Source organism: Caloenas nicobarica, chromosome 2 (genome assembly GCF_036013445.1).
Source record: "Caloenas nicobarica isolate bCalNic1 chromosome 2, bCalNic1.hap1, whole genome shotgun sequence".
In the NCBI taxonomy this organism is placed as follows: domain Eukaryota; kingdom Metazoa; phylum Chordata; class Aves; order Columbiformes; family Columbidae; genus Caloenas; species Caloenas nicobarica.
In genome coordinates this window covers 14,551,066-14,570,774 of record NC_088246.1, presented here as the reverse complement: position 1 = coordinate 14,570,774, position 19,709 = coordinate 14,551,066, and positions in this window count along the sequence as shown.

The window sequence follows — 19,709 nt, the reverse complement described above, 5'->3', positions numbered from 1 at the left end:
TATTTCCTGTGCTTTCACCTACATTTGAAAACAAATTCTTTTCAGTCAGGACTGGGCTGCTTCTTTTGGAGCTGAGACATTGAGTTTGACCAGCCAAACACTTATGGAAGGTTTGTTGTGTATGGTGTTGCTCAAACATTGTATATACCAAAAAGGTTATGCTGACATAGCAACCTATGTTGATGCTGATGCAAGATTGACTCACTGTCTACTTTAGATATCAGACTGAGATAAAATCCAGTGCATGAAAACTTAGGAGGCTGTGTTCCTCATAGAGTTGGTGGAAAGGGGTGGGCATCTCTGAAGGATGACTTGTACAAGCTGTCAAGGGGGATGGTATGAATACATCCCATTGTGTTTGCTTGCAGTCTAAATATATCTGACAAAAAATATTTCTATCTGTTTCATGGTAGGCTTACAAACAGCAAAGTCAGCTGGCATATTTTATGCCTATGTAAATATGGCTTAATGTATGAAATGGAAATAATTCCCAGGCTCCCTAGTAGAGCTACTTCATGGGATGTGGGGCACAGTTACAGTTAGCACTGTGCATGTGATTGGTGAAGGGGCAAAACAGACCATTAAATACTGTGCAATGCAGGCACTGGAGATGTTGCCTGACACTACCGAACACCACAGAGATGTGTGATCCCTTAAACATGCTTTCCATAAAATGACTAAATGCAGCAATCCCGCGGCATCTCATGTACTTTCTGGAACAGGATCATATATGAACACTTCACAGTCTTGAACTATGTAAAATATTGTTAGCAGGTCTAGCGACCTTGTCTAGGATGTTCAAAAGTAAACCAAGAAGTGTGCAAAAAAGGATAGTTTGTTTTTCATATTCTCGGTGGACAGTACAGCAAAACGTGCTTAGGCTGTAGCAGATGAGACTCCAGTGAGATAAAAGAAAAGCCTTTCTAAGGAACACAGAAAGAAGCTGTGTGGAGGCTGTGAAATTACCATCCTTGAGAATGTCTGGCTTGGCAAAACATGTCTGTTGTGTCTGCTGTGTGGGGCTGAGCTGCTGCTGAGCCTGTGGTGAGCCCTGGCAGGAAGACGGTGGTATCGACAGCTGAGACGGGAGCTGCGAACACCTGGGCCATACCCAGGAAATGGTTTGCTAGAGAGTGCAGTTTTGAGGGTTTTTCTAAAGCCGGCACCAAGACTCCTCACTTTCTGTGTTAGTGGTCTCAGCCTTCCCTGACACACAGCCTTGCTTTAATAGCAGGGAGGAGCGAGGCAGTATTTGTCAGCAGAGCGATCCAGGAGTTGCACTCGCTGCCAATTATTCAGACAGCCATCAGGAAGGGCTTGTTTACCAGAACAGTTTTCTTCAGCGATTTCCCACCTCAGAATGGAGCGTGATCCTTTTCGCATGTGTCGTGAGCACTATTTATAGCTGAACAGTGAGAAATGCACTTGCAGCAGAACTGACACAGTCATTCGATGCGATATGTGATTTCTCCCCAACCCCAGACATAAAAACACCATCTGTGATATACGTTTTATCTATAAACACAATTAATCACAGTGGTTAATTCTCATGATCTCTCAGGCTCTTAATAAAGTGAAAAAATATTGCTGAACAGCTATAGTATTGGGTTGAGGAAGGATGTTTCTGAATCACTGTTTTACCTACTGTGGACAAATCACTTTACCTCTTTGTGCTTGGTGAAGTCACCAGAGATTACTTCATCTTTATGGAAGCACTGAATAAAGACAGACTCAGGTCAGGATGCCCTGGAGATAAGAATGTTATCTGTACTGCACGATATTAGTGTCTTTCCATAATGATTCCTAATGTGCATTTTTAATATTTTTGAGAAGGCAATTTGTTACTATGTTTCAATCTATCAATGCATACATAGCATTTTCTGGCGTTCCTAAAAATGCATGGTTGTGTTCTCAGTGCATTAACTGGGCCTTAAGGAACTTATGCTGTAAATGTGTCCTGTCACTGGAGAAAATCTGTGCTTGTGAAAGGGAAGGTGGCAATGGATGGTGTGGAGCTACTTGAATGGAGCTTAGAAAAGATATAATACCTCCCTTTCGATCTTCTGCATTTTGCTTGCAGCACACCATGCAAGCGGCAGCTACAGCTTTGCCCTAAAGGATCTTATTCTTGCTGACAAGCCCTTATTTATACAAGATGTTGTAATACTGGTTTACAAATGGAGTGATTGGGATAGCTGGCATGATAGCTGGACCTGAAAGCCCAGTGCCTTGCAGCACTGTTGAAGGTGGCATCAAGGCTAACTGCCCTGACTGTCCACCCTCCCAAATCTTGCAGCATGCCCTGAGGGGTGCTGGAAAGCCCCTGTGAGGGGAGGTTACATCCTTGACTGTGTCTCTGAGACGTGCCCTATAGCTGGAAGGACAGCATCACTGCTGTTCCAGGGACTCTCGTGCTGCACCCAGGCCTGCACATCAGGCTTGTACATGCTCAGTGGCCAGGCTGGCAGTGGTGGCATCTCCACAGTTTGCCTGGTAAGGGGTCCCTGCACCAATGAGCACCTCTGTGCCACCTTATCCTTCCTCCATGCAAAGATGCAGTTTCTATTTGCAAGCTCCGACAATGTCAGCACTTGGGAACCAGTAGGGAGGGCTGAAAACCATGTGGCCTGCACCTGACTGTAGACTCTGGTTTCTTCCCCTCCTCTTTGGCCATTTGCTGTGAGACCCTGTGCCTTATGTAGGGCTGCATGGTAGAATCAGAATCATAGAATGGTTTGGGTTGGAAGGAACCTTAAAGAACCTCTAGTTCCAACCTCCCTGCCATGATCAAGAACACCTTCCACTAGACCAGGTTGCTCAAAGCCCCATCCAACCTGGCCTGGAACACTTCCAGGGATGGGGCATCCACAACTTCTCTGGGCAACCTGTTCCAGTATCTCACTACCCTCACTGTAAATAATTTCTTCCTCATATCTAATTTAAATCTACCCTCTTTCAGTTTAAAGCCATTACCTCTTGTCCTATCACTACATGCCCTTGTAAGAAGTCCGTCTTCAGCTTTCTTGTGAGTCCCCTTTAGGTACCTGAAGGCTGCCATAAGGTCTCCCTGGAGCCTTCTCTTCTCCAGGATCAACAACCCCAACTCCCTCAGCCTGTCGTCACGGGAGAGGTGCTCCAGCCCTTTGATCATCTTCAAGAACCTCCTCTGGACTTGCTCCAGTGATAGATCCAATGGTAGCTCACAACATCTGCGTAGTGTGGAAAAACAGGAGGCTGAGTGATAGATGGCTTATTGGATGCCACAAAACCTGTGGCCCGGGTACAGCTGGATATTCTGAGAGTGACCCAAACACGTTTGGTGTAGAGGCACACAGGATGTTCTGGATTCCCTCAGGAACTTTCTGTCTGAGCAGTGTAGACACAGACACCGTCTGAAAACTCATAGTTCCATTTTTGTCTCAGTGGCAGAATAAAAAATTCAAATCAAATCCAACTCTAGATATCCTTAAGTTGCTTCCAGACAGCAGACTAACTTTCCTGAGCTGAATAGGGAACATGAAATCTAAAGCCAATTCTGAGTTTTCCAGATTTAGCCAGGACCTAGCTAGAAAAAATAGAACATCTTATTTATAATAGGAAATGGATACTTGACTGACGGGGTGTGGTATGTATTTGTGAAGGCTTCAGACTGAAAGCCAAGCAGGCTGTTTGTGTGCAGGCTGTGTTCCAGCGGAAAGGCTCCAGGTATGAATTTCCAAGGCCAGCAAGAGTGTTCTTAAATCAATCTGCCCACCTGAGCAAAACCTGCACTCACAGCTTGACGGTCTGCTCTATACACCTTGTGTATAGTAGGATGTATATAGGGTTTGAGTGGAATGCTGTTTATGAACGGATAAAAAAGAGACAAATTATTGGAAAAAATATTGAAAGGAAAGGAAGTGCCATTCGGGAGGATGAGGAACACAAGCAGCACTGAGGCAGTCTAACGATGTAACAAACACAGAGGCAGCTCTAAAGCTCCAACACGATTATTCCTGGACCCTGTCATCTTAACTGCTTTGGCATGTGGTCCAGTAACTTGGAACAGGGAATAATGATCAGAGCAGCAGTAGGTTGTGGTTTTGTACAGCTCACCACAAGCTTTCTCTTTCCTGTCAGAAAGTATGTGTATTTGTTTTTAAAAATAACTTTAAAGCCTCTCTCAAATATTATTTTTGATTACACTGATTTTAGAGAAATGTGTTCTAAATACAAGAACCCAAGCGTGATCTTGTGAATGCCTTTTCTAGTATATATCTACCAGCGTGAGTAAAATTGTGTGAATGACTTTTGAGTTTTATGAGTGCACAGCAACAAGGATGGATAAAATATTAGCTGCTCTTAGCAGCACTTATCCTTTGCTATTCCACATCATTTTCAAGAACAGGAAACGTGTTTTATGAAAGAGGGGCACCTACAGGCATAGTTCTGAGTAGTGAGGGTAAGCTCAGCACATTGCCTTCTCACTCCCCTTGGACTTGGTCCTCCCCAGTTTTGTGTGCAGAATTTCTGTTGGCCTCAGTGGTACTTCTCCACTCAGATTGAGAAGTCTGTTTAACAGTGCACGTGTGCTATTAAGACACTATGATGAGCTGGAGGTGAAGGACACCACAGGCTTAATTAAACATCCCTATGCGATTCCTCTCACAAAAATTAAGGTAAGAAGTGGCAAAGACTGGGAGGCTACAACAAAGTAGAGAATGCTTGGATCTAGTTATTTCAGTGAGGTCAGAACCACCTTGCCTTTTAATAGCCCAAGATATAATTGTCATTATTTCAGCTGTCCGAGAAACTTAGAGGATTATTGTCCGGACTCCTTTTAAAGGGTTTGCCTCCACGTGGTAAAGCCATACATATACTAAGGCTACAGGTTTTTCCATAACCATGCTGGTATGATGTAAATATCAACAATATTACAGAAATAACCTCCTCTAAACATCAGAGTGGGAAAGAAAATGATAAGAATTGATATTTCTGAAATACTGAATATGGCAGAACTAAGAGCTCCAGCATACAGGAACTGATTTGAATTTATTTACTTTCTAATGTGAATAAATAGAAAACTGTTGAGCATGCAGTAAGCTTCAAAGCCAATGTAACTGGACAACTCACAAAGACATTCACATTTTGTGGGTGTAATTAGTAATTAAACTCTGGTCATTTTGGAACAATGAAATATTTGGACAGAATGTAGGACTCTCCTGTGAAAAATCTGTGAAAATCATATATATCTCCAGTTTCCATTCCTCTGCTGTAGTCACTAGCATGCTGCCTAGTTAGAGGGATTTTGAATCCTTGTTTATTGCAATCATTTTACTTTCAGTTTTCATATTCAACTTACATTATAATGCCCTTAATAGAGATATACGTTTAGCATCACAGTCTATGCAATAGAACAAAGGCAGAAAGTAGCATACTGTTTGATAATATTACTTTCTGTACAATATTTGTGAGATTCACTAATTCAAATGTGTGCTCCAAGGCAGGATCAATACAGAAAACTAATCCTCACTGTTTCTTGAGTTACTCCTCCTTAAATTTTCTAACAAGCAGGAAAAATCTCTTTAGGTCTCTTACTCATTGCTTAGTTGGCCTTTCACACTGAAATATTTCTCTCACCTTTAACCTAATTCTCTCTTACTGCAAACTTTTCTCTTTTTCAGAGTTTATGAAAACAATTATCTTATTTCACAAAGAATTTTTCTGAAAATTTGAAAACCGTTATCACACCTCCTCCTAGCCTTTCCTTTCCTGGATTAAGCAAACCCAGTTCTTGCAAAGTCTTACACTAGATCACTTTTTTTTGGAAGTTCGCTCCTATGTCTGTTTTGAGGACTTTGTCCAGCTGGTCAATATATTCCTTGACATGTGATAATCTGCAGTGGTTACAGGGATCCAGGTAAAGGATTACCAACTCTGAGCAGAGCGGAAAGAATGTGTGTTTAACATGAAACGTACTAATTTTCTTTAAGCCAGCATGATTTCTTCTTATGGAGTGCTATGATTTTATTGCTTGTTTGTGATCCACTCTAATTGCTAGGTTCTCTTCTACACTCTCATGTTTGTCTTGCCAGTCATTCTCCAGCTTATATTTGTGCAGATAATTTTACTTGTGCACTTGCATGTGAATTCATGTAATTGTTCAGCTGAATTCAGATTTCTGCCTTTCACCAATATAATGTAAAATGTTCATTCTGCACTCTGAAGGGTTTGAAGCCTTTTTAGCTTAGTGTCATTTTCAAATGCAAAAAGCATCTTTATCTGTCTACCAGTTCATTAATGACTGTGTCATACAGACCGATTCTTGCAGAACCTGACCTGATGCATCTTGGTCATTTGAAAATGAATCGCCAATAACTATTCTTTGAATGGGATTTCCTACATAACTCTCTAACTACCTTGTCTATGGGCATGTCCTGTGAGATGTCAAAAGCCAAAATCCAGATGCATGACAGTATTTGTTCTCCTCTATCCTTAAAGCTTGTTATGTACTGTAGAGAGAAATACATTTGTCCTGACATAATTTATTTATTACAAATACATCTTGGCTCTTACATCCTGGTTATATGCCAGGTTCTTGCAAATGGAACTTTTCTTTTTTTGTTCGGATGTTTTTCTGGTGATTGAAGTTAGGCTTTCCTTTTTTTTTTTTTTAACATTTTAAAAGTGTTTGCCTTTTCTAGTCTTCTGGAATCTGTATTCTTCAAGTTGCTAAAGATAATTGCTGATGGCTCTGAAATTTGTTTTCTGTGTCCTCAGTGCTGAATTACATCAGGCTTAGCCGACTTGAAACCTGCTACATTATCCGTGATTCTATGATCTATGTAGATTCTACCATTATTCTTTCCTTTTTCTAGCCTGATTTTCATCGTTCTATTTATGATTTTAATGGGATTGGTTATGACATTAAACTGATCTTTTAAGCAAAGGCTGAAGAAAAAGATCGTTGAACGCTTTCAAGATATAGTGATAATGCTGTAACTATGATAGCCTAAGAGTATAACAAAGGAAAGGTTGTGGGGAAAAGGCAATTTCTTTTATTAATCCAGTGGATATAACTGGAAGATAGACACACATCTGTCTCAGGATCTGGGTTTGTGTTCCTGAAAACTTATGTATTTTCTTTTTTTTTACTACCAAGTTAGTCAGTCTAATAACAGATAACTCTTTGCTCCCCAAATCCTGTCTCAGAGTCAACACTTTAGCCCACTTGCTAGTGAATAACTGTATTTTGTTGTTAACTACTACCTTCTTCATTTTTTCTCTTGTTAAGAGTGTACTTAAAAGTCTTTTCTCATGATGCTTTATTTCCCTTTCAGATTCTGTCACAGGCACGTTCCTGAGCCTGTAGAATTTTTTCCCCTATGTTTTTGTGCTATCCATTTATATTGACATAGTTAATTTGATGATGCAATTTTTTATGTGTCTTTCCTGGGTATTGGATCATTGAGGAATGCATGATTAGGCCAAACCAGTGGCCTAGAATGTTTCATACCTTTCCTTCGGGTGGAGGTAGCTGTTGTGGTACAGATGTTAGTGCTCTGTCTAGTGCAGGATAAGCTCCTCCATTGGAGCTAAGGGTGAAGACTTCAAAAAGTGCCTGCAGGTAAACAAGGTCCTTGAAGTAAATGAGACATGAGGACTGATGTTCTAGAAGGAGTAATAATAAGGATGCTGGTGGTTTATTTCTTAATGCATTTACCTTTGGTTCCCTGTAAAGTAATAGCAAAGTAATAGAGAAAAGTATTGCTAACTACCTGAAGTTGCCTACAGGCAGCTTGTTGATTCAGTAGATTGCTTTCTTTTTGTCCTCTTCTATATTAAGTGTGAAGAAGGACTAAAAAAATTGGCCTCAACATGTTAATGACACCAAATGCAGTACGTATGAGGGCTTTGAGGCATATATCCAGATAAACCTGATTTTTTTTTGTTTGTCTATAGAATTATGAATTCGGTGGTCATGAAAAAAAAAAACCAACAAAACATGTTATAGCACTGGATCATTTGATAACTGTGTGTCATAAAATTCTCCTCTATGTACAGACTAAAATGCATTTGACTGAAAGCTCCATAAGTACAGAGTTACTGAGAGTATCACAACCAAGGGAAGAGAACAGCATATAGAGTCATAGTATGCTTCTAAGCAGCTGTCATGCTTCACTGCTGAAGTGGCAGTTTTTCAGCTGTGTGTAAGAGATACAGAGCTGTATTTCAAAGGTGACATTTTATTACACACTTGCTCTCTCAAGGGTATCAGGATGCTTAAGTACTTTGGTCTAGTTTCAAACACCCTTTTCATTTCTATCAGGGCTAATTGTGATGATATTCTAAATACTCATGCACACTGGTGGCACCTCAATAATCCAAAAAGTAGTTTGTAAAAAAGATGACCCTGCATATCTGTATGTATGAATATACAATTTTAAATGTATACGTAAACATGGAATCTCAAGAAATTCTTTAAAAGGTAGCAAAATATTCCACAAATAGTAATCAAAATGCAAAGTATATGTCAACGGTTATAATTGTGTATGAATCCTTGGAGACTTGTTACCAAAGGTCTCTGTTCATTATGTTGGTTCTCTCCTGCTGCTCCTCCAAGCTTGGCCATCTCTCCTTGCTTTTATAGGTGAATGGAGAAAAAAAAAGAGGGTTGTATTTGCATTAATCTGTGTATCTGGCTCTGCTCTTCTTTTCCTCTTTCTCTTTCCAAATTTAACCTCAAATTCTCTTCTTGTGCTCAGTCACTGATGGTTTCTTGGTGAAGCACGGGTGATTGAGATTGTACACTATGCACAGAAGGGATTGTATAAAGTGTAATGCATTTAAATGTTTATTTTAACACACTAAACTAACATATTCTTTGAGCTGGGGCTCAGAGTAGAATCAGCTCTAACAGCTTGAAAATGTTAACATGCTCACTGGGCTTTACAAAGTAATGCCTGATGAGATCGACTGTAAAGAAATGTCACACTTTGCCCATAACTTAAACTTGTTCATCCTTGACTTCACACTTGATAAACAAGGTGTAAAATATATATTAGGAATGAGGACATGTTTCAATCCACTGCACACATAGATCACTAGAGAGAATAAATCATAACCCAGCAAACAGTTTTTCTCCTCCTGCTTCCTCTCCAAGCTCAATTAAGACTCAACATGTTTTTTCTTCTCCCTAGTTCCCTTTTATCTGCTCTCTTTCTCGTGTTTCCATGTCCTTCCCCCCATCCTCTGCTTTATCTGATGAGGCCAGGGCTGTAAGATAATGAGGTAATTCCTGCTAGTGTTGGAAGTCCTAGACACCTGGGTGATAGGTTTTTTTCTATCCTAGACTGGGTCAGATAAGACCTGATTACCCTTGGGTATTTCAGTGGTACATGTTCAGATTAAGTTAGTCCTTCAGGGACCCAATAAAGTTGCAAAATATGCAAATGTCCATCTTTAGATACAGTGATTTTAGTCTGGAAATTCAGAATTAGATGAATGGTTAGGAAATAGCCTAGATATGTAATGCACAGCAGTGTTTTAGGTTTGTCTTCCCTCCCATCCAACACTTACAAATGTCTAACCTGGGGCTCTCTTTTCTGGCAGAGATCCAGTTCTGATTTGGCACTGACTCACCCTCCATATGCAGTGAATACTCTCAATCTATTGAATTTTAAAATACAAATTCTTTGCATACACTGTGTAAATAAAATATTACAACCCCCAGCCCCCGAAGTCAACCCTCCCCCAACAAAATTCTGCAAAAAATACCATTCCTGAGACTAATTGTTTCATCAGAGTCTAATCTAAATTAGGTCTCAAACAAAGTAGTTTCCATAATTTTTTCGTTTTATGTAGCCATTAGAATTGCATTATTATTTCTCAAAACATTTGATTAATTTAGATTCAATAAAGCAATTATAACCAGCAAAGGGATTAACAATTTAAGAGACCTTCAATAGGGCTAATTACAGGGCCAGTAATTTAGCTGACTGTGTGATGATTCAACTCAGATTCCCATTTCTTAAGCTTTTGTGGACTTGCTCTTCTCCCTGGTGCTTTAGTAGCAAGCTTGCATGCAAATACTTGCTTCTCTGTGACTGAGGTCTATGCTGCTTTGGGCCAAAATTGATTGCTGAAGTTACATGACTGAAACGCCTCGGGTAAAAAAAAAAATCAGTAAAAGAAAAACATTCAGTAGACAGCTATGTAAAGTGTGCTGCCTGACAGTCACTAATGCTCCCTGGATGGAAGAGGTTCTGCAAATAAGGTCAATAGAATTAACACTCAATTACCCCCTTAAATATCAAAGAGGGTGCCAGGCATAGTTCTCACAACATTTGGGGATGACCGTAATTGCAAACCAGCTGCTACATGAGCATTTGTGGTTAGATGCTTTCTCTTCCTTAGGGTAACTGCTCATCAGCTAATATTATGAGCTCACTCAGTCATATTTCATACTATTTAAGAACATGGATGGCCACATACTGTGTAAAGTCCTTTTTCCTTTATGATTCAGATCTCCCTGCTCACATAAACTGTCACTGCTCCACTGGAGTTGGTGGAGTCCTAAGACCAGCTGAGGTCACACTCATTTATACAGTCAATCAATAAACATGGAGACAATATAAATCCATTTGTATGCTGATTAAGGAAGTAGTTTAAATTAGTTTAATACATGTCAAGATAGACACTGCCACTCTCATTTCTGTACAACACTGTGGTTTAGGTTCTGACACAAAGTCTGCTGAAATCAAGGAGTTTTTCACTCAACCTTGGGGAGCTTTGGCTCAGAACCACAGTCCAGCTGTTGTGAAATACACGATTTATTTCTAGCCTTTTATAAAATGTATTCCAGAGTTATTTTCCCTTATTTAGCCCCAAACTCTGTTTGTTACGCCTTATTTTCTCTTTGAAGGAAAAAAAAAATCATAAAAGAAAAAGAAGTATTGCAAAGTGTCTCTGAAGGAGATGTCACACAGTCAGTCATTCATCCTTTTACTAGCTCAGCAGTACAAAAACTGACTCATATGTTTCCCTTTTTCAATTTTTATTGTCCTCTCCCCACCCTCAGACCTTGTTATCAGCTCCAGCAAGTAACTGGTATTAAAGACCTCCTCTTGTCTTTCAAAAGGAGAAGCAAAAATTAGCTGCCTTTTTTTTTTTTTTTTAATTGTCCTGGTTTAGTCCCTAAGTCTCAATGTGGCTGTGCAATCTGAAATTTGACCTTTTCAAATTGGGTTTTCAGAATGAAACCACAGCAGAAAACCTCTTCTTCACATTTTTGTTCATAAGCTCTTTGGCTTGAAATCCTGCAGTATCCAAGAGTTCAATTAGGCAGCATTTAATTGACAGGTTCCTGAGTTAAATACCTGGGATGGGATCATATACTTAAAATAGCTTTAAAAGAAAACCTGTAGACAGACAATCAGTCAGACAATCTTTTCAGGCACTTGGAAAGCCCCTATTTTCCTAAGCATTTGCCCTGTAAATGATCTGGAAGTCTTGCACGTAAAGTAGTTTAATATAAAAGATTGCTTGGAGGCAGTTAACATGCGAACATACCCCTTGATTTAATATCTAGGAGGCATTTTTTGAAGTTTTTTTTTTTTTCAGAAGTATTGTTGTTGCTCATTACGAATGTGACATCACTTCCCCTGACCTAGTGATATGTATACTATCTGTGCTCTGATTTTTACCTTCGTTAAGATGAAAGCCTCATTTCTTCTGATCTCAAGCCCACCTTTCCTTTTGCTCTCTTCATTTCCAATACCTAGAGGAAAAATTTACCAACAAAGCAAAGGAAAAAGAAAGGCAAAAAGTATTTCCTGTCTTTCCCTGTTGCTAGACTCTGCAATTTGTCAGGTTGGATTAAACTCTCCTATTTTCTTGCTGCTGCACTGTGGTAGAAATCTCAGTTCTAAAGACCGTGTATGCCAGGAAAAATAGGAAAGAATGTCTTGCTTTTGTGTTCTTGAAAGGGTGTCACTGTATAATGCACAATTGTCCATTTTTTATTTCCACATTTACAAAAATTAGCCTTTTAAGTTGAAATTTCAGGAGTGAAGAATAACTTTCGAGTACTCCAGCTTTTCAGCTTAAGATGTCTTATAGAGTCCCTATTATCACAAAGAGCCTGATAGATCACGGGGTGTAAAAATGGAGCAAATGTTTTTACTTTGGCTTTTTTCCCCTCTTTTAACAAAGTTGGAAAGTATGAGCACTCTTTTCCCTTTGTATAGCAGCTCACTAGTTGGAGCAGCATGCGGAAAACCACAGTTCAGTTCCTTAATTCTGTGGATTTAAATCCACGTTTCTTACCTTTGAAGAAAGTGCCCTGTTACTGCTCTAGTCTGAAGAGAAGACACTCTCTTTTAAAGCTGTTGTACTTACAAAATCCCCTCCAGGACCCACTGAGCCAGAGGAGGGTTGGATGCTTCCCCTGTGAGTCAAGTCATCACTTGGAAGGAGACCCATCTATAAGTTCAACTTTATGAGTGCTCCTCTGGAGCTGCGAGTGATGGGTTTGAATCATCACCAGTAGAAAAGGGTAAACAGGACCAGAGCTCTCCCAGATCCAGTGAGTGCTCTGCATACAATGCGATATATTGTATGTGATGCCATGGAGCACGCCTCATGAGAAGGTTTTGTGTTTTTTAATCCTGATCTGCAGCTTGTAAAACCCCAGAGAAGGATGGGATTCAGTGGTGGCTTCTCCTTGCTCCGAGCATTTCCCATCAGCTAGCTCTAAGCAGATCCTCCTCAGCGTGCTGTTTCTGTGATGATTTCACACTGTCAGGGAGGAAGCAGAGACCAAAAGATCAGAACAGCCCTATGTTTTGTAAATCAGTGGTGAACTCACATCCTGAATACTGCCAATGGTTTTGATATCTCCTCTGAAAAAACATATGCAACAGCAAGAATATTGAGACAGAAGAGCAAGAGGTATGGCGATAAATATGATATAGATATCTATGTGAAGATATACTAAATAGATTAAGACGTTTTATTTCAGAGAAGAGGCATTCCATTAGAAGCAGTAGGAATATGAGAGAGGGCTAGAAAGTCATGAACAGAAGTGGTGGGGAATCATCTTCCACAATTTTTTACAATACCAGAGCCAGCAAAATACTAAAATTATAATGTAGCAAGAAGCAAGCAAAACAATACATAGAATTTTTTAGCAGAAAGAGTTACAGAGACCAACAATATGAGTGAATTTTTTATTTTTTATGTGTATATATATATACATATTTAGTTATTAGGTATGATTGTCTTGATCTAGTCTTCAGTAAAATTTCTAAGCCTCTAGTTGCCAGCTTCTGAGAGGACATAATCAAAGGATTACTCTGTACTTGATCTGTTTCTCATGCTCTTTCCTTAAGCAGCTCATTTGCTCTTTGTGGCCCTCCGTTCTCCCCTACATACTGTAAAGAAAACTGAGTCGTGTAACAGCAGATTCCAGGTGCAGCAAAACTCAGCTCTAAACCAGGTGATCTGACATGGCAGAGACCTGTGAATGAAAAGGATGCTCAGAGCTGCCAGTGAGGGAGGAGGAAGAAAAGCTTTCACAGGGCAAGTCAGAGGACTGGTTCACTGAAAGAGGAGTGAGATCACTGGATGACTTGGTGCAAATCTCACTTTTGTTCAGATACGTGTTTATACCCATCTTCACTGTGAGACACTGTGAGAAGCTAGCACAGACTGCACCTATAAATATTGTGAAGACCTATCTCTTTAGAAAAGACAGAGGAAATCCACAAATTCAGCAGGCATTAAGGAGAACTGAGTCTGCAGGGATTGGAGATGAGCTGAAGAGCCACTCAAGCAGTTATGTTGCAAAAGCTGAAGAGAAACTCTACTTTTAGCAAAAAAATGATAGGAAGCTTTTTTAGGGTAAAAGACTAGCCGTCTGTGGTAACTGTTACGGTACACAAGCCAGGGAGGATGCCTGATATTACTTTTCTCTCTCTTTTTTTTTCCCCCAATATTACAATAATTTGTTTTAATACTTTACCTAGATAGTATAAATAGGAGTAATTATTTTTTCTCAGCATAACCCAGTAATCAGGGTCATCTTTGAGTGAGTTGGCACCTGCAGGGATTCATGTTCCTTGGGAGAAGTGAGGAGATGACCCAAGCAGTGTGAGCTACCCCTGAGCTGCCAGCGTTCAGCCACGTGCTGCAGAGTCCCAGGCGTGGTGTGAACACTTCCCACCGGCTTGTCAGAGAGGGTTTGGGGAGAAGTGACATCCACTGTGAAGTTTGGACAGCACAGCCTCCTTCGGCACTTTGGAAGTTTATTACTCTGGAGTATTCCTACATATTAAAGGATTTTGGAAACTGAGCTACTTTTAGAGACATAGAAGTACCTTCCTGCTTGCAAGTTGACCGTATTCTCTAAACTTTAGGTTAATGAGGTAACATTTGTCGCTAACAAGCATCTGGCTAAAGTACTGGTTAGTTATAAGACTAAATTTCCTATTCAACACAGCATAGCACATCACGCTTGAGACTTTTTCTGCAATTAAAATTTTTGCAAGTGATACTTTTGAGGCAAGAGGAGAAGGAATATAGGGTGAATAACTATGATATCTCTTTGCATTTCTCTATTTGCAGTTTAATGTGCTCTTATTATATTAACAGCTTCAGGCCTATGACAACTTTCTGTGTGACACAGAATGAGTTAGGAAGATCCTAGTATGATATTACAAGGAGATCTACAAAGAATTTTAAACCATATCAGGTAAAACTTCCAAGAAACTCAATACAAGTGTTTCCCTACTCTTCCTTATTCAATAAACCCACTTATGAGATAGATAGTACTAATTTCCAACAGACTTGCAGGAAAATATGCATGTGGTTTCTTCTGTAACCTGAGGACTGGCATAATCTTGGTGAGGAATTATTCAGTTTTTTGTAGAGGATTAGTTACATGAGGTTACAGAGCCCTGAGTGAGCAGGAATTTCCCAGCTGTCCAACACAATGACTTGCAGTTTCCGGAAGTGTAAAGAAAAAGACCTGGGTGGGCAATTTTTAGTTGGCTTTAGTTGGATTTTTTTCCTTGTTCTGATATGAAAAGAAGCAGATACTATTGGGGAAAAACATGAAGCATATGAAGATAATGAGTAGTTTGTTTTTCACAATGGGCAGGGTTTAAACTATGTCCTAAGTTATTTTTCTCATTCTGTTAATGCGTTCCCTAGCGCATTCTTCACTTACTGATGGTATTTTTCATCACATGGTGTTATTTCTTCCAGAGGACCGTGCCCTAAACCATTTAGGCAATTAATATAACTCTGCCATGATCAAGAGGAGGCACTAAACTCCCATTTTTTAAAATCTTCTAGAAGTAAATGTCTGCCATATATTTTCCACTTTCAATCCACTTATGCCTGGCTTGCTTTGGGGAGATCAAATCAATGTAGAGCCTCCAAAAAACCTCCCTTGTCCTCCAAAAACTCAGTCTCTGAAAAGCAAGATTTTACTCATTTCAGTCTAAAACAAACATTTACAGTTTGTTAAATGAATTTCACCCTAAGATGTCCGTTTCCTTTTAGCTGATTATTAAGAAAACCTTTTGGTATTCATCCCCTGCCACTGCATTGCAGACATCTAACAGTGGACACATTGCATCCAGAGTTCATAACAGTGTGAAGTCACAAGTGGGAATCCTGATGAAAAGAAGAGATTATCGTGTTCCATACCAGGGACTCTGATACAGCCACTTGATTTGTTTGTTCAGTGAAAGCTACTTTATGTCATCCTGCCTGCAGCTGGAGCATTTGGGAAGAAAATAAAAATTATACTTTCCCCTAAGAGAAAGGAATGGAACACAGGTAATAAGCAAGGAGAGAGTTGGGACAGCAGTGCAGGGGTCTGATCTGCAACAAGGAGCAGACTCAAACTCAATGTTTAAAGGTAATGAAGAGAAGGATTATATGGGGACCAAATGGTGGAGAGTCAATGTATTGCAGGAAGTCACTGAAACTTGCTGGCTTGCAAACCAGGACTGTCCAAAAAAACCTCTAAGTAAAAAAAACCAAAAACCCAACAACACTCTACAAAAGCATCCCCTTCAAACTCTCCATTTGAAGGAGTGAAATAGTTTTCAAAGCTTTCGTTTTACCTTTCTCACCCAGCAAATCTGACTAGTCTCCATTTAAAGAATATTGTTATGTTTTGTTGTTGTGGGGATAAATCAAGCTTATGGTTAGAGGCTGGAGCCCTATTGGTATCTTCTAGCAAGTTCCTTTGCAAGGCAAAGGGGAAAGAGTCTGAAAACACATCCCAACACCTATGATAATAATCTATTTGTCAGCATTACTGTAGAGACTGCCTGTGTCACTTTTCTGCTGAAAGATTTGCTTCATCACTATTTACCAGACTTTTGCATTCCTCATGTCCCTACTATGAGGCATAGTTTTAGTTGTGCATTCCTCCTGTATGTGCTGAAGGTTAAATACATTTCAGCTGTATATTCTGCAGATAGGGCGTGAAGTTTTGTGGCATGTCATATTATGAACAGATACTATATAAAATAGGTGCTGAAATTTCTTGCTGTGTTTGAAAGCTTGAATGAATTCTGTAAAACATAAGGACATTTCTGAACTACCTAGAAACCTGAGCAGTGCTAGAGCAAAACTCAGCTCTAAACCAGGTGATCTGACATGGCAGAGACGTGTGAATGAAAAGGATGCTCAGAGATGCCAGTGAGGGAGGAAGAAGAAAAGCTTTCACAGGGCAAGTCAGAGGACTGGTTCACTGAAAGAGGAGTGAGATCACTGGATGACTTGGTGCAAATCTCACTTTTGTTCAGATACGTGTTTATACCCATCTTCAGTTCAGTTATCTTCCTTCAATAAGTGAGTGGCATTTAAAACTCAGGAGCATAACCAGACCCTGAGAAATACTGTTGCTGAAACTCAGTTCACAGTCTATGTGTCTGTCTTTTGCTCATGCTTGTCTCATTAGAGCCACTTGAGTCCTCACCAGCCTGAATGAAACAGGAACAGGAGAATAGGATATTTTATGGGGAAAAATATTGCACAGTAGACCAGCTACACTTTCATACTTTCACACAAGTCTATCCCCTGCTCTCATGATTTAACAAAGGTTTCCCCAGGTTCCTCTCACAAATGATGTGAAGCAAAATTCTGAGAGAAGAAAAGACCATTTAACTGAAGACTTTCCTTGTGCTGAGGGTTGGCCAGAGTTGTAGTGGAGGCAATTTAATATCTCCTCAGCTGGTTATGGACCGACTGATTAAAGCCCCCCTTTGCACTCTCCTGTGGCTGTTGACCTCACCAGTGAGGTGGTGTGGAGCTCCCCTCCGGATGGAGCGACATTCAGCACAAATGAAGAGCTGGTGTGCAGGACTGCTGTGGAAAGAAGTGACTTCATCTTAATTCTTTTTTTGAGAGAGATAGCACTGCCAAGCCCCTTCCATTGTACATGCCAGAGCACAGAGCAACTGTTGAGGTTATTGATCAGATGAAGAAATGTTGCCAACCCCTTGAAGTTTGAACCATTAAAAGGGATACATATGGCAGGAGAATACAAGCCCAGCCATGCACATCTCTAGAAGTCAGAGGGAGGCTCTTCTAACTGCACAGACCTTTTGAATTAATTTAACTTTAAGACATCAAAAGGTAGACAAAATATATAAACAGCCAAAATATATGAAAAAAGTAATTGAATTATAAGAATCCATCATGTTACAGTATTTCAATCACATTCCTACACATAGGGAGCCAGTCAGAAAATTCCCCGTGTTTTACAACCCACTATATGCATTTTGCATTTCAAACTATTCTATGAAACAACTTATATCCCAAAAAACATTCCAAAAAATAGATAAGGAAGTGAGCTTATGTGGTGGGCTTTGTAGCTCAGCAGGGGGAAGAAGCTTGTGTGGGACGGCCCTACCTCAGGTCAAATTTTTAGGAGTGGTGGAAATCATCCCTGGAGTTGGATGAGTATGAATTGTCTACACCTTGTATGTGATTTTTTTTCTTACCTATCTTTGCAGTACCATTCACTCTCTCTTCCATACTACAGTCTCCATGTACATATTCCCAGAAGGCTGTTGATCACACAAGTCAGCTTCTCTGTTGTACCTGCTGCTATTTTTCAGCTCCACTGTAGCTTGCTGTCCTTTTGTTGGGCTCTTTTACTTCCCCTGTCTATAATGTGCAGACACCTGGCTTGCTACCATTATACCTGTACTATGAATGATCTCATACCACACCTTTTCCTCAGCCATCAGGTGCATTTTGGAGACTACTCTATTTTTAAAATTCTCTACTGTATTTTGCTGGGATTTACATGTCACTACCATCCCGTAATTCCTTCCTGTCAATGTAATAAAAACATTAAAAAAAAATTGCCTTATAGCTCCTGTTATCTAAGAAGAAAAGCGTTTTCAGCTCATTGTCACACCTGAAAACCTGTTTTCTTCTCTATCTATGATATCTTTGCTATCATCCAATTAAATAACTGCGCTATTCATGTTGGTACATCACTCAGGGATATATTTTGCACAAAATGCGCAAATCAGAGTTAATTTACAAAGTCCAATATGATATTCTCATCTTGAGATTGGACTCTTTCAGAGACCCTAACATACACCAAAGTGGCTCATGTTATCGTGTTACTATGGAAACAGTGATGCAGTACTCTTATGAGTGGAGATCTGTGACATTCAAAAGCACGGTATAAAAGTGATATACTCCATAACTTACATTTTTATTCATTCTTAGTGCTGTATAATAACATAGCATCATAGTTGTGAGAATTACCTTGCTCCTGTGTATAGGGAAGTAATATCATGTGGAAGAAGAAATAATAAAAGAAAGTTTGAGACTGAACAGGGAATAAGGGATCAGGCCTTCTGCCACTGATTTATTGTAGGTCTTTGCAAAACACTTTTGAGGAAATCAGCCTGTGTCTTAGTTCCCCATCTGGTAACATGCCTTCATTTTAGGTCTGTCTTTGTTTTCTTTATTTAGGTAACAAAGCTTTTAACTCAAGAATATTTCTCACTGTGGTTTTAGAGTGCATGACGTAGTTTTGGGGAGAGTTTCATTAGGCAAAATCAGTACTAAAAAGACATAATATGCCTACTGTAACAGAGCTATAAAAAGGCTTTTGTGGTGTTAGAAGCAAAGCATATTCTGTAAACAAAATTTTTTACATGGTAAATGGCATTCATTCTCAGGGAGCTGGAATGGTCAATGGGATAAATATTTATGATCTGTGGAAGTAACTAAGAAGAACAGAAGGCGATAATGCAATATGATTTGTAACCATGAAGAATAACACTGCATTCTGAAGAACTTGATGAAAAGTTTGTGTGCAGGAAAACTCATCTGTTTTTGTCTAATTATAAAAATTGGTCTAACAGAATAACATAATTTTCCCCTCCACAACCTGCTATGCTTGTCTCTGTAGACCATCTCAACCTCACCACCACACTCCTCTAACTGCTTTTGAACACAGAAGAGAAGTTGCTAATTTTTTGTGTTGCAAGTACATGTTTAGTAGGCAGAAGATTCCTGGTGCAGCTGGTTGTTAATTGTTCTTTTTACTAAGTAGGATATTCATGGAAGTATTTATTGATTTAGTCTTCTTCATAGATTTTGTATTTTTAATGAAGTCCCTAGGTAGCAGACATAGAAAATTTTGTTGAAACAAAGGCATATTCCATAAGAAGAGATTTGTG